General features: G+C 49.0%; 1 protein-coding gene and 1 pseudogene across 3 annotated transcripts in view; one reads left to right on the plus strand and one right to left on the minus strand.

Annotated features, from left to right (window-relative positions):
- Rtn4rl1 (reticulon 4 receptor like 1) overlaps positions 1–14,043 on the plus strand; it is a 120,459-nt gene that overhangs the window by 7,085 nt on the left and 99,331 nt on the right. The gene's annotated exons all lie outside the window — the stretch shown is intronic.
- Positions 8,227–8,617, minus strand: LOC101598519 (annotated as a pseudogene).

A 14,043-nucleotide genomic window follows, 5' to 3' on the forward strand; every position in this document is an offset into this window, starting at 1 on the left:
TGAGTTAGGGATAAGACTTTGGGCAGAGGGCCCTAACATTAAGGGCCTCAGGAGTCATCAGCTCCAAGGCTAAGGGCCCCAGTACAAGGGCCTTCTTAGATATTGATGAGCAAGGCAAGGAGGAATGGTTGGCTTAGTGACCATCACTAGACTGAGGCAAACTGCCTTGGATCTCATAGAGCATGCTTGGAGGGGACCGACTGGAGGAGTTATGGATACCAGCTGTAAATGGGCAGCAGGGAGTGGATTATTCCTCCTAGCTTGCTTGGGTGCACATTGTCCTGGGTTCCCCAGCTTGCACACTGATGCATCAGGCTGCAGCCCCAAGCCTGTCTGCAGAGCCCACACTGTATCTCTCTCCACTCTCAACCCCTAAGCTTCATTGTCTCACATGCCCATCTGTGTTGATTTCTGTGACATTTGTTTTGCTTGATGCTGCTGAATCATTTGTGTCCTGGTAGTTTCCGTGTACCCCCTTCCCGCATCACCCGGGAGGCTTCCTGGCTGAGACCCAGAGTCCTGAGCCGCTGTGTCATGTCCCGTCTTCTACTCTCTCCCACTCCAGTGTGGGCGGCCACACTCCTCACCTGTGCTGCTACATCGTTGGCAGAGATGGAGCAGTTAGCCAGGAGCTCTCTGGTCTGCTTTCATAGCCCTGACAAAGGCCGTGGCTGATTTGGGAGCTGCAGTCTATATGGAGTCAGCCTTCCCCACAGGCTGTTCTCTCAAGACTCCATTCTAGGCTGACCTGGACTGTCCAACACAGCCACACTCCATGCTGGTTGGTGAGTGGCCTGGGGAGCTACATGCTACTGGGGTGGGCAATAGCAGCTGACAAGCTGGATGAGGCAAAACCTTCCACCTGTAACTGCCTTCTGCCTCCCATGGCCCAGCCCTATCCTGGCAGTCAGGATGGTACCTGCAAGAGTCGGAGCTTCTCTTGTGCCCTCCCAGCTATGGCAGAGTCCCACATACAGTGAGGCAGGGAGTCTAGCTGATCGTGAGGTTGGCAAGAGCAGAATTCCACTTTGGAGTGAGTTTCTTACATGGCAGTAAGACGATGTCTGATCTAACAAGTACTGTGGGTGCTCCCGAGCCTGTGATTACTGTCTCATCAGTCAGTGAAGTTTGGAGAAGAGACTGCAAACAATCCCTGCTATCAACTCATGAGAGTCACTCGGGGGCCTCTGTGCTGGCACAGCAAATGGGATTGGCACAAGGTATTGTGGTATGTGTGTGTGTGCGCATGCGCCCATGCGCGCGCGCGCGCGCGCGCGCACACACACACACACACACACACACACACATGCAGAAACACACCTGGCAAACATGTAACAGGTTTCCATGCTATGCTTCTGAGCACACTGGAGCAGATGTTGGCACCCACGTCCTCCATCCACTACCCTGGCTTGGTGCCATGGCAGGATGGTGAGCCACTTGGTTGGGGGGCCTCAGGAGTGGGTAGGCCAGCACTATGTGCACCACATATTGGGCACGAAGCTTGCTGAGTGGGCATGTGGCTCACCCTCGAAGCGAGTGGGTGGGCACGACTCATCACATGTCTGCCAGAAGGCAGACCACTGCGGCCCCCAGAGATGGGGCCTCTTGGCAGCTTTCTGGCTCCATTCCAGAGGGTAGTAGTAGCATCATGGTGACAATAACATTAGTGTGCAGGAAATAGACCAAAGTCTTCTCTGAGTCAGGAGGAAAACCGGACTCCCAACTCTCAGCCTATGCAAGTGGCATGAAAGTTTGTTTCTGCCTCCAAGTCATCAGGGTAGATTTTAGCATCTCTCTCTGGGCTCCTGAGCCAACCGATAGTAAAGAAGGCCTTTACATAGGCTTATGTACAGAGATTCATGAGGCCCTTGGGGGAAAATTGGCATTCTTCTTACGATGATTTATTTATAGGGAGACTAGATGATGGGATAGGGAGGCCAAGGTGCCTCCATTAGCGAGAAGCACACAAGGCAGGAAGCCTTGCTCTGCATTTGACATTTAGTGGGACGACTCCTACCAGGGAGCTGCTTTTTCTTTTAGAAGGTTTTGCCTTTAATGTTCTATTCATGGGCTTGTCTGAACAGGTCGGGGGGTGGGGGGAAAGAGCATGTGGTGAGATGTGCCAGGGACTGAGGCTGGCCAGCCTCAGGGGAGACAGGACAGGGGGAGGTCACTCAGTAGCCAGTGTGGGGCAGCCTGAGCCTGCGGGATACTGGAGGAGAGAGGCTCCGCCCTTGCACCGCAGGCAGCTGCTAGCCTGCCAGGGAGTCTCGCTGGCATGTGCTGCATGCAACATGCTGTGTGTTTACTTTCTGTCTCCCTGTTCCTTGCTGGGCTCTTTGACCACACACAGCCCTGCGGCAACCTTGGCTTTGGCCTTGCTGGTACCCTTTTCTTTTGGGGGTACAGTGAGGTCACAGAAAGGACCTCAGAGATGGAGTCCTAGAACTGGGTTAAGTACCATCTCTGTGGCTGATTTACTGGGACCCTGAACACACCTCCTCCTCTTTGAGCCTCAGTTTGCGATGTGATTAGATTTATCTTCGAAATGCTTTTCAGCAGCAGAGCTGTTTCTTTCTTCAAATGTTCCCCAGTGCCAGAGCCCAGGACATGCAACACATAAATGCTCATTAGGGTGGGAGCTCTGGTCAGAGCTGGGGGAGGAGCTTCCTCCTTTGGCCCACTGCCACCCTGGCTGCCCCCTCTAGTTTAGAGACTTGAGTTCCCCTGTGGTCCCTTCCAGTAAGGCAGTGCACACTGGAAGGGTACTAGTGTGTCAGCAAGATCACACTACCTGACTTTGAAGCCCAGGGTTTGAGTGCTGGCTGGGCATGGGTGGCTTGCTTCCTCTTCTCACTTGGCACCCTGGTGACAGGTCACCTCTCCCTCTTTCCTCCCGGAGTCCCAGAAAGGCTTGTCCCTCCAAGCAGCCTCTCTGCTTCCGCCTACCTTACACTCCTACGAGCTAGACTTTCAGCTTCCCCCCTCACTCCTCTGTGGTCCCTCCGGTTTGATCCAGCACTTTCCTTCTCAACTGGGCCTACTGGTGGCCCTTGGATCAGTTGGTGGGACTGGTTCCACTGACTTCCCTGATGGCTGCATCCCGGGACTGAGCCCTCTCGTAGCAGCTCCTCCTGGCCTGCTTTTCCAGCTTCATCTTTCCTGCCATTCTCCAATGTGGAACCTCCCTGGGAAGTACCTGGACCCTGTCTCCCTATACTGCTCTAGGGGCCTCAACATGCCTGTGGCTGTAATGGCCATTGTTGCAGTCCAGTTTGCATTGCTGGTAGAAATCACCCAACCAAGAGCAGCTTCTGGAAAAAAGGAGGTTTATTTTGGCTTACAGGCTCGAGGGGAAGCTCCACAATGGCAGGGAAAATGATGGCATGAGCAGATCACCCACTGGCCAACATAAGGTGGACAATAGCAACAGAAGAGTGTGCCAAACACTGGCAAAGGGAAACTGGCTATAACACCCATAAGCCCACCCCCAAAATACACTACCTCCAGGAGGTGTTAATTCCCAAATCTCCATCAGCTGGGAACCTAGCACTCAGAACACTTAAGTTTATGGGGGACACCTGAATCAAACCATCACAGGTATTTTCTTTTTTTTTTTTGTGCTTTAATTTAATTTTTTTTTTTTTTTGAGGTAGGGTTTCACTCTAGTCCAGGCTATATGTAGTCTCAGGGTGGCCTTGAACTCACAGCAATTCTCCTACCTCTGCCTCCCAAGTGCTGAGGTTAAAGCCGTGTGCCACCACGCCCAGCTCGCTGCTGCTTAAAAAAAAAAGTGATTATTTGAAAGAAGAGGCATATTTTACACACACACACACACACACATATGTTATGCACAGAGAGAAAGTGGGTGCTCCATGGCCTTCAGCCACTGCAAACAAACTCCAGACACATGTGCTACCTTTTGCATCTAGCTTAGGTGGATACTGGGAAATCGAACCTGGGTCCTTAGGCTTTGCAGGTAGGTAAGCACCTTAAGCGCTGAGCCATCTCTCCAGCCCGAGATGCTATTTCTGATATCCACAGCCATCTGAAACCCAATTCTTCCAACTTGTTGCCTCCCTGGCCCCTCAAGTCTAGGGTGCCCACAGCTGTACCCCCACTGCTGCCCTTGGCTCTCAGCAAGCTGCTCCTTCCTCTTCATCTTGATGTCTGGTATCATCGATCTTTCATGCATCTCCCAGCCCAGGAACTAGAAGGCCTGGTTGACCCTCTCCCTCCCACCTTGCCCCACCCACACTTCCTTTCCCTCTCTCCACTCCCTGCTTTGAACTCTAAGCTCCAGTTCTACTCAGCTTCTTTCCATGCCACTGAATCATGTTCTCTCCCATTTCTAAGGATTTGCACAAGCACATCTGCCCAGAATACTCCTTGTTACCTCTTCCCTATCACTTCTATTCAGGTGGCAGTTTACACCCTGCCTCCTCTGGGGGATCCATTCCTGAACTAAGGGCGACGTCCTGGGCCTCCCTGTCACGATACTCACTCCACTTAACTGCAATTACTTTTGTGTCATCTGCCTTCCCTGCCAGTGCTAGTTTCCGTTTAGCGAGGAGGCTGGTTACCACCACTTCCCCAGTTGTCCTCTAAGCCCATTCTCCACCCTGTCCAAGTTCAACAATGGGCTCTCATGCCCTCTTGTTTCCAGTTTGGTTCAAGCAGAGGTGAGCCACCATGGGCTCTCTGTACCCCTCCCACAGATGTCCCCAGAAGTGCAGCCTGCATCACAGATTTAGGCAAGTAGTGTATTTGGGAAGCAATATTAGGAAGTGCCAGGAGGCAAATGGAGAACTGATACAGAGAAGGCAACAAGCCAAAAAGGGTTCCTGTCACACAGCTTCCCACAGTGGGCACAGCACTGAAGCCGACTAAGGGACTTTGGGGTACCTCTATTAGGCGGCCTGGAGGGGGCGAGGGAATGAGCTGGCATATTTAGACTGCACCTCCCACCAGGCACTAGCCAAGCCTGGCTCCTGTGGAGGTTTTAATTCCAGGTACTTTTGGCCTGCTCTCAGGTGAGCAGAGCCAGCAATGTTGCTAGAGAAAGCCTCAAGCGAAGGAAGGGTTGGAAGGGAGGCTGCAGTGTGACTAAATGGTACAAACTCGGACTGTGGGCAGGCCCCGGCTGCCAGCTCCTGCCAGCACCACTCCTCAGCTCTTCCCGAGTTCAGTAAGATCTTCTTCCCCTTCCTCCCTTCCTTTAGCCTCAATGTTAAGGGTTCTTGACTCCCTGTGTCTACCTTACACGCGCATATTCATCAGACTACTCAGTCTAGGGTGCTGTCTGTTTCCTGTAGAACCTGACTAAAACAGCATCTGCCACCAAATAAAATGTAGCTCAATGGCATACAGTAAATTGTGTTGAATCTACAAACAAATGCATGTCTCTGCGAGATTATTGGCTAATAAATGTTGACTGAGTGATTCTACACAGAGGTTCAAATACAAGAGACTCGGTATGAAAATGTGATGCTTAAATTGTTCTGTTACTATAAAATTAAGCTGAAAAACTGGAGGTTTTGTTTTGTTTATTTGGGACATCTCTTTTTGTATGAGTGCACTTCCTAAACTTGGCTTCACGTGGGTACAGTGGGATCGAACCTAGACTGCAAGGCTTTGCCAGCAAGCACCATTACCTACTGAGCCCTCTCTCCGGCCCCAGGACGAGGTCTCAGTATGTTACCCAGGCTGGCCTTGAACTCCTGCATTCAAGCCGTCATACTGCTGCAGCCTCGGGAGTAGCTGGGGCTATATACACCTGGATAAATTTAGAGCTTTTTAGAGAAAAAAGAAATTCCCAGGAGCCAGGAGGATTTTTTTTTGAGAGGAGGGTCTGTGCAGGGAGTCCCACTGTGTTCCTTGCACCGTGTCCCCGGAAAGCAGGAAAGCTGGGTCTGGTTAGCTCCAAGCCAGAGAAGTAGAGGCTAGAGCAGGGCAGGCCCGGGCTGCAGCGGCTCTTCCAGGCTTCCCCAGGCACAGCGAGACCGCCGTGAAGACCACCGAGGCGGCCAGCAGGCAGGCTCTGCGTGGGGGTAAAGAAAAACACAACACTCTCATTTGGAGAGTTTAGGTTTGGACTTGGCAGATTTTTAAGAAACAAAATTTGTACTATTGATTCCGTGGCAAACGAAACCCTCTGGCGGGCACTCTGGGCTTCAGAGATGTGCACGGTTTATATGAGGCTGGACCAAACACGAGGAGGTAAAATGGCTCGTCGAAGCTGAGCTCGGCTGATGCCTGGCGTGAGAAGACTCCACTTTTGTCTTCTCTCCCATCTGTGGACTTGACCTGCTCCTTTGAACTGTTCCTGGCCTGCCTTGCCTGGCAGGAGGGCTCCCCAGTTTCTGCCCAGGCCTGTGGTTTCAATAGAAATTCTGAGCAGAGGCAGAGAGGTGGGCAGTGCTCAGGACCATAAACAGAAGGCTGCTAATGGACACGTTTTATCACCAGATTGGATCATGGGGTAGCCACTGGCTTGGGGTGGGGGACTGATGGCTTGTTGGGGTAGTTTTTTATTTTCATTTTTAAAATTTTTTATTCTCTTATTTATTTGCGAGACAGAGAGAATGGACACACCAGGGCCTCCAACCTCTGCAGATGAACTCCAGACACATGCACCATCTTGTGCATTGGGCTTGAAGTGGGTACTGGGGTATTAAACCTGGGTCCTTTGGCTTTGCTGCTAAACCCATGCCATTTCTCAAGCCCAGTGGTAGTGTTTTTTTTCTTTTTCTTTTTTTTTTTTTTTTTTTGAAGTAGGGTTTCACTCTAGCTCAGGCTGACCTGGAATTCACTCTGTAGTCTCAGGCTGTTTCGAACTCATGGTGATCCTCCTACCTCTGCCTCCCAAGTGCTGGGATTAAAGGCATGTACCATCATGCCTGGCTTGGTAGTGTTTTATTTTATTTTATTTTATTTTATTTTATTTTACTTTATTTTATTTTATTTTATTTGCAAGCACACAGAGAGAAAGAGATAGAGAAGAGAGATAGAGAGAATGGGCACGCCAGGACCTCCAGCCACTGCAAACTCCAGATGCATGCGCCCCCTTGTGCATCTGGCTAACATGGGTCCTGGGTAGTCGAGCCTCGAACCGGGTTCCTTCGGCTTCACAGGCAAGCACTTAACCACTAAGCCATCTCTCCAGCCCTTGGTAGTGGTTTTTATCTTCCTATAACTGGTCCATGGCTCTTGAGAGGTTGGTGCTCCTGCCTTTTTGTACACAATTAATTGCAGAGATTTAAGAGAGCTGCATTGGAAGTGGGGGAGGGAGTGTTACAAGGAAATGAGTGAAGGTGGGGGAGGCGCTCCCTGCAAACACCCAGAAAGGAGGTGCTCAGAGCACAGCCTCTGCAGCTCCCCTCCTGGCCTCTTCTCTACTCACTTAGCTCTGCTGCCTCTACCAGCCTTCCACATCCCCGGACTGTCTGTCACCTTGCAGGTGGCTCAGTACAGCCACCTGTGTCTTGCTCTGTGTCTTCTCCCACAAAACACTGCCTTGTGTTCTGTTTTTGGTGTTCCTAGCTGTATTTCTCAGAAAGAAGAGCCCAGTCAAGCCAGCCGGGCCATGGCTCATGCATGTCAGGCCATGTGACAGATTGTGACATTCTACAGATTATCTATGGTGTGTGAGCTGGACTACTCTCACCTTGCCAGCCACAAGGCACACAGGGGCTTCTCTCCATTTGACAAATATTTATCTAAGAACTGTTGGTTTTTGTTATTTTGTTTCAGGGTGATTTTTTTTTTTTTTTTTGGTCTTTTTTGGTTTTTCCAGGTAGCTCAGGCTGGCCTGGAATTCACTCTGTAGTCTCAGGGTGGCTTCCAACTCACCGCAATCCTAATATCTCTGCCTCCCAAATTCTGGGATTAAAAGCATGTGCCACCATGCCGGCTCTCCTTTTTTTTTTTTTTGTTTAATTTTTATTTGTTTATTTGAGAGAAAGATGAAGGGAGAATAAGATTGAGAGAGAAAGAGAGAGAGAGAGAGAGAGAGAGAGAGAGAGAGAGAGAGAGAGAATGAATATGGGTGCACCAGGGCCTCTAGTCACTGCAAATGAACTCCAGATGCAGGCGTCACCTTGTGCATCTGGTTTATGTGGGTCCTGGGGAATCAAGCCTCGAACCGGGGTCCTTAGGCTTCACAGGCAAGCGCCTAACCACTCAGCCACCTCTCCAGCCCCTCTCCCTTTTTGTTTTTTTTAGAGCCATATTTTTATTTGTTCATTTCTTGCATTTGAAGTACTCTTGGATGACATCCTTGTCCTGGAATTCCTTGCCATAGTCCTTAATGACTACACAACTGCAACCAACCACTTTGTGGGGTTTTTCCAAAATCTCAATGAATTTTGCAGAGGCCTCCCTACTCCCCTAGCTTCATGTGGTCATCAACCTTAATTAGACTGCTTTGGTGCCCAGTACAAAGGGCCTCCACCAGCTCATCACTGCTGGGAGCAAGCACACAGAGATGGGGCTAGGCCCTTGTGTAAGGCTTTTTTGACTTCACGAATTCACAAGCTAGGTCATTGTGGATGAGGGTGCTCTTCACTTTTTGCAAAACAGTGTTCATGTCCATCACACCTCCAGCAGCAATGCCATCCTTGGCATGGTGGCGGGTTACCTGCTTACTGGTGAAGCCCAATCTTGAAAGCCCTAGAGCCTCCACTTCCGTGCAGTGGCAGCAAGGAGAGAGAGCCAGAGTAGTTATTATCATTATTATTATTAGTAGTAGTATCATCATTTTTGGTTTTTTCAGGTAGGGTCTCATTTTAGTCCAGGCTGACCTGGAATTCACTATGTAGTCTCAGGCTGGCCTCGAACTCAACAGCAATCCTCCTACCTCTGCCTACCAAATGTTGGAATTAAAGGCATTCACCACCACGTGTGGCTAGAGTGACTTTAAAAAGTTTATTTATTTGAGGGCTAGAGAGATGGCTTAGGGGTTAAGGCGCTTGCCTGCAAAGCCAAATAACCCAGGCTCAACTCCCCAGCACCCCCATAAGCCAGATGCACAAAGTGTCACGTGCATTTGGGTTTGTTAGCATTGTCTGGAGTCCCTGGCACACCTATTCTCTATCTTTCTTATGCTTTCTCTCTGCCCACCCATTTTTCAAATAAATAAGTAAAAATTTATTTAAAAATTATTTGAAAAAGAGAGAGAGAATGAGAGTGCCAGGGTCTCCAGCTGCTGCAAATAAATTTGAAAGGCATGTGTCACCTTGAGCATATGGCTTATATGGGTCCTGAGGAATAGAACTTGGGTCCTTTTTATTTATTTATTTATTTGAGAGTGACAGAGAAAAAGAGGGAGAGAGACACAGAGAGAGAATGGGCGCACCAGGGCCTCCAGCCACTGCAAACCTTGTGCATCTGGCTTATGTGGGTCCTGGGGAATGAATCGAGCCTCAAACCAGGGTCCTTAGGCTTTACAGGCAAGTGCTTAACCACTAAACCATCTCTCCAGCCCCCTGGGTCCTTTGGCTTTGTAGGCAAGCACCTTAACCACAAGCCATTTCTCCAGCCCCAGAGTATTTTTTCCCCATTTATTTATGTGTGTGTGTGTGTGTGAGAGAGAGAGAGAGAGAGAGAGAAAATAAAAGGGTGCTCCAGGGCCTCTAGCCACTATAAAGGAACTCCAGACACATGCACCATGTGCATCTGGCTTATGTGGGTTCTGGGAAATCGAAACTGGTCCTTAGGCTTCGCAGGTAAGTGCCTAAACACTAAGCATTCTATCTAATCCTAGAGTAATTTTTTAAAAGTATTTTATTTATTATTTATTTATTTGACAGAGAGAGAGAGAGAGAGAGAGACAGACAGACAGACAGACAGACAGACAATGCATGCACCAGGGCCTCCAGCCGCTGCAAACGAACTCCAGACATATGAGCCACCTTGTGCATCTGTCTAACGTGGGTCCTAGGGAATTGAACCAAGGTCCTTTGGCTTTGCAGGCAAATGCCTTGACTACTAAGCCATCTCTCCAGCCCCCTGCGTAATTTTTTTTTAAATTTTTTATTTATTTATTTGAGAGCAACAAACACAGAGAGAAAGACAGATAGAGGGAGAGAGAGAGAATGGGCGCGCCAGGGCTTCCAGCCTCTGCAAACGAACTCCAGACGCGTGCGCCTCCTTGTGCATCTGGCTAACGTGGGACCTGGGGAACCGAGCCTCGAACCAGGGTTCTTAGGCTTCACAGGCAAGCGCTTAACCACTAAGCTAGCGTAATTTTTTAATGTGCCAAATCATGCATACCAATGGCAGAAAGCACTGGAAAGCCATAGGCTGGCAGAAAGAGGAAAATCCCTATAATCTCACGGTCTAAACAGTGAGTACAGCTCAGCTCCACCACTCCTCTCCTGCAGCCCTGTAAACGTGCCTGTCTCCTAACCAACTGTGTGTGTCCCCAGCACCTTTCCGTGTCAGCAACGCTGAGCCTCGGGGCTTTGTTTGCTTTTGTTTTAAGAGGAGGGTCTCCCTACGTTGCCCAGACGAGCCTGGGATTTCTTGGCTCAGGTTATCTTTCTGCTTCAGTTTCCTGAGTAGCTGGGACCACAGCCATGTGACACCATGCTCAGCTAAGTCTTAGCTTTTGTATTGTTCTGTTTTGTTTCTTTATTTATTTGTGAGAAGGTATTACAAATAACGGTACGTAGCTTTGGCTGGCCTTGAACTCTTGCCTTAGCCTCCCAAGTACAGGATTATAGTTATATGCTACCATGCTCACTAAACCATTAGTTTTGCTTTTTTTTTTTTCTCTTATTTTCTGAGATAGGGTCTCATGTATCCCCAGACTGTCCTCATTCTCACTATGTAGCTGAGGATGACCTTGAACCTCTGATATTCCTGTCTGTACCTCCCTAGTCCTGGGATTATAGGCACACCCAGTTTTCGTTTTTGTTTTTTAAGGTAGGATCTTTCTCTGATCCAGGCTGACCTAGAATTAACTATGCAGTCTCAGGGTGGCCTTGAACTCATAGAGATCCACCTACCTCTGCTTCCCAAGTGCTGCCATTGAAGGTGTGCGCCACCACATCCGGCTTACACCCAGTTTTTTGTTTTTTCAAAAAAAATTTTTTTAATTTTTGTTTATTTATTTGAGAGCAACAGACACAGAGAGAGAAAGAGACAGATAGAGAGAGAATGGGCGCGCCAGGGCCTCCAGCCACTGCAAACGAACACCAGACGCGTGCGCCCCCTTGTGCATCTGGCTAAAGTGGGTCCTGGGGAATCAAGCCTCGAACCAGGGTCCTTAGGCTTCACAGGCAAGCGCTTAACCATTAAGCCATCTCTCCAGCCCTCAAAAAAATTTTTTTATTAACAACTTCCATGATTATAAAAAAAAATCCCATGGTAATACCCTCCCTCCCTCCACTTTCCTCTTTGAAACTCCATTTTCTATCTTATCCCCTCCCCATCTCAATTAGTCTCTTTTATTTTGATGTCATGATCTTTTCCTCCTATTATGATGGTTTTGTGAAGGGAGTGTCAGGCACTGTGAGGTCATTGATATCCAGGCCATTTTGTGTCTGGGGGGAGCACATTGTAAGGAGTCCTACCCTTCCTTCGACTCTTACATTCTTTCTGCCACCTCTTCCACAATAAACCCTGAGCCTTCTGAGTCATCCCAAGGTCACTGCCATCTGAAAAGAGAAGATTCTCTACCCAAAGTGAGAGTAGTGTTAATATAAGGGTATGAACATTAAGAGAAGTGCTTACTGGGCAGTTTGATAAGCATAGTATATACATTTAGCCAGACAGCAGCAGATGTTACACCCCTAGGGCTCATGACTACCCCTGTTTTAAGTTTTCAGTATCAGGGATGTAGTTCCCCCCATGGAACAGGCCTCCAGTCCAATTAGAGGGCAGTTGGTTTCCACCATGACAGAAGTGCCACTGTTGCACCCTTGTCTCATTTGGCCTGGCTGGCCAATTATAAGGCTTGCAGTGTCCACTGTTGAGTATCTTCACTGGTGATTTCTCTCTCTCCCATTGACCTGCATGCAGAATGGCTTCTTCCAGCTTTCTGTCAGCTAGTCTACATGGAGGAGGTTATCAGCTCAGTTCCAGCAGGATTTCTCAGTGGCCTTGCAGCCCAAGTATGTGGAGTCTTCAGCAATAGGGTCTTACCATCTATTCCTGTTACACCCAGTTTTATTTGATGCTGGGGATGGAACTCCCGGGTTGGGATGAAACCCAGGGCTTTGCACATGCTAGGCACGTGCTCTACCAACTGAGTCACATCCCTAATCCCAAAGCCTTAATTTTGTTTTACATAAATTATAACAGACTTTTATCCCCTCACCCCTGTTCCTGTGACCCTGGAGGTCATCCACAGTAGGGATATAGTATTCACTGTGGGGTCATAAAGCCTTAGTTTTTTTGTTGTTGTTTTATTTTGTTTTTCAAGGTCGGGTCTAGCCCAGGGTGACCTGGAATTCACTATGTAGTCTCAGGTGGCCTCAAAATCAAGGTGATCCTCCTACCTCTGCCTTCTGAGTGCTGGCTCACCACACCTGGCTAAGCCTTAGTTTTGTTTTTTCTTTTTTTAAATTTTTTTTTGTTGTTGTTCATTTTTTATTTATTTATTTGAGAGTGACAGATATAGAGAGAAAGACAGATAGAGGGAGAGAGAGAGAATGGGTGCGCCAGGGCTTCCAGCCACTGCACACAAACTCCAGACGCGTGCGCCCCCTTGTGCATCTGGCTAATGTGGGACCTGGGGAACTGAGCCTTGAACCAGGGTCCTTAGGCTTCACAGGCAAGCGCTTAACTGCTAAGCCATCTCTCCAGCCCTGTTTTTGTTTTTTTGAGGTAGGGTCTCACTCTAGCCCAGACTGACCTGGAATTCACTATGTAGTCTCAGGTGGCCTCAAATTCAAGGTGATCCTCCTACCTCTGTCTCCTGAGTGCTGTGATTAAAGGCATGTGCCACCATGACTGACTGACTATGCCTTAGTTTTAATGTTTACAAAATGCTCCATAATGTAACAATGTAAAGTCCCCTCAGATTGGCAAAACCACTTTTAGAAATATCTGGCAGCCTTGACCCTTGTGCTTTATGTCCTGTAAGAAGGGAGGCGGGAAGGGAGAAGGATTCAAGGCTTCTGCTGAGAGCTAAGTGGGTGGAGGCCATCATGAAAGGTTGGTGACATTCGTTATTGGCCCCACCAACAGGCCCCAAAGCCATCCAACAATCAGAGAGGAGAGACCATGTGTGAGTGTGTGTGTGTGTATGTACATGCCTGTTGGGGCTTCAAACATGGCCTTGGTCTCCAGTGAAGCAGGCTGTGGGGAAACCAAAGGAGAGGATTACAGCACATTGGTTGTCTTTGAGATGGAGTGACCTGTGACACTAGAAAAGTCCTGAGGGTTAGGTATGAGGCGTGTCCTTCACATCTGGTTTACAACAGGGATTTGAGAGATTTGTAGATTCTTTTTGAAATTTGGTGCTAAAGGGGGCTGATCACTCAGCTGAGAAGACGGATGTTCAGAGAGCTGTGGGAAGACTTGCTCTGTGTCACACAGCATTGACAGCACTCAGTCAGGATGCTCACTCAAAACAGGCAGGCTGGTAACATAACACATTCTTGCTTGGCCCCTGTAGCCTCTCCCAAATCCTCCTTGGTGGCCTCCCCAGCTGTGCTCCTGGCTGAGGAGGGAGGGTCAGCGGCCAAGCCAGCAGTGTCTGGGCCCAGTGATTAAGTACTGAATAGCCACGCTCAAATTCTACATGTTCCCTTGTTTCTTGGACTTGAGTTCCTTCACCTGTGAAACGGGGTTTGTGACCGTTCCAATCTCACAGGACTGGGAAGATCAAAGGAGATGTCTCCTATAAAGTTCTGGCCTGACCCAGAACAGGCGCCCAGGGAGCCTGCCATCAAGATCAGTAGTAGCTGTGGTAACTTCCATCTCTACAGAATTCCTGTGCCATCTTCCTCCTGCCAGCCACTGGCCCTTTGAAGTTTTGCCACCTGTCATCTAGAGCTGAGTCTCAGGAGTGGCCAGGATAGACCTGTGCCAGTG

Source organism: Jaculus jaculus, chromosome 9 (genome assembly GCF_020740685.1).
Source record: "Jaculus jaculus isolate mJacJac1 chromosome 9, mJacJac1.mat.Y.cur, whole genome shotgun sequence".
Taxonomy (NCBI): Eukaryota; Metazoa; Chordata; class Mammalia; order Rodentia; family Dipodidae; genus Jaculus; species Jaculus jaculus.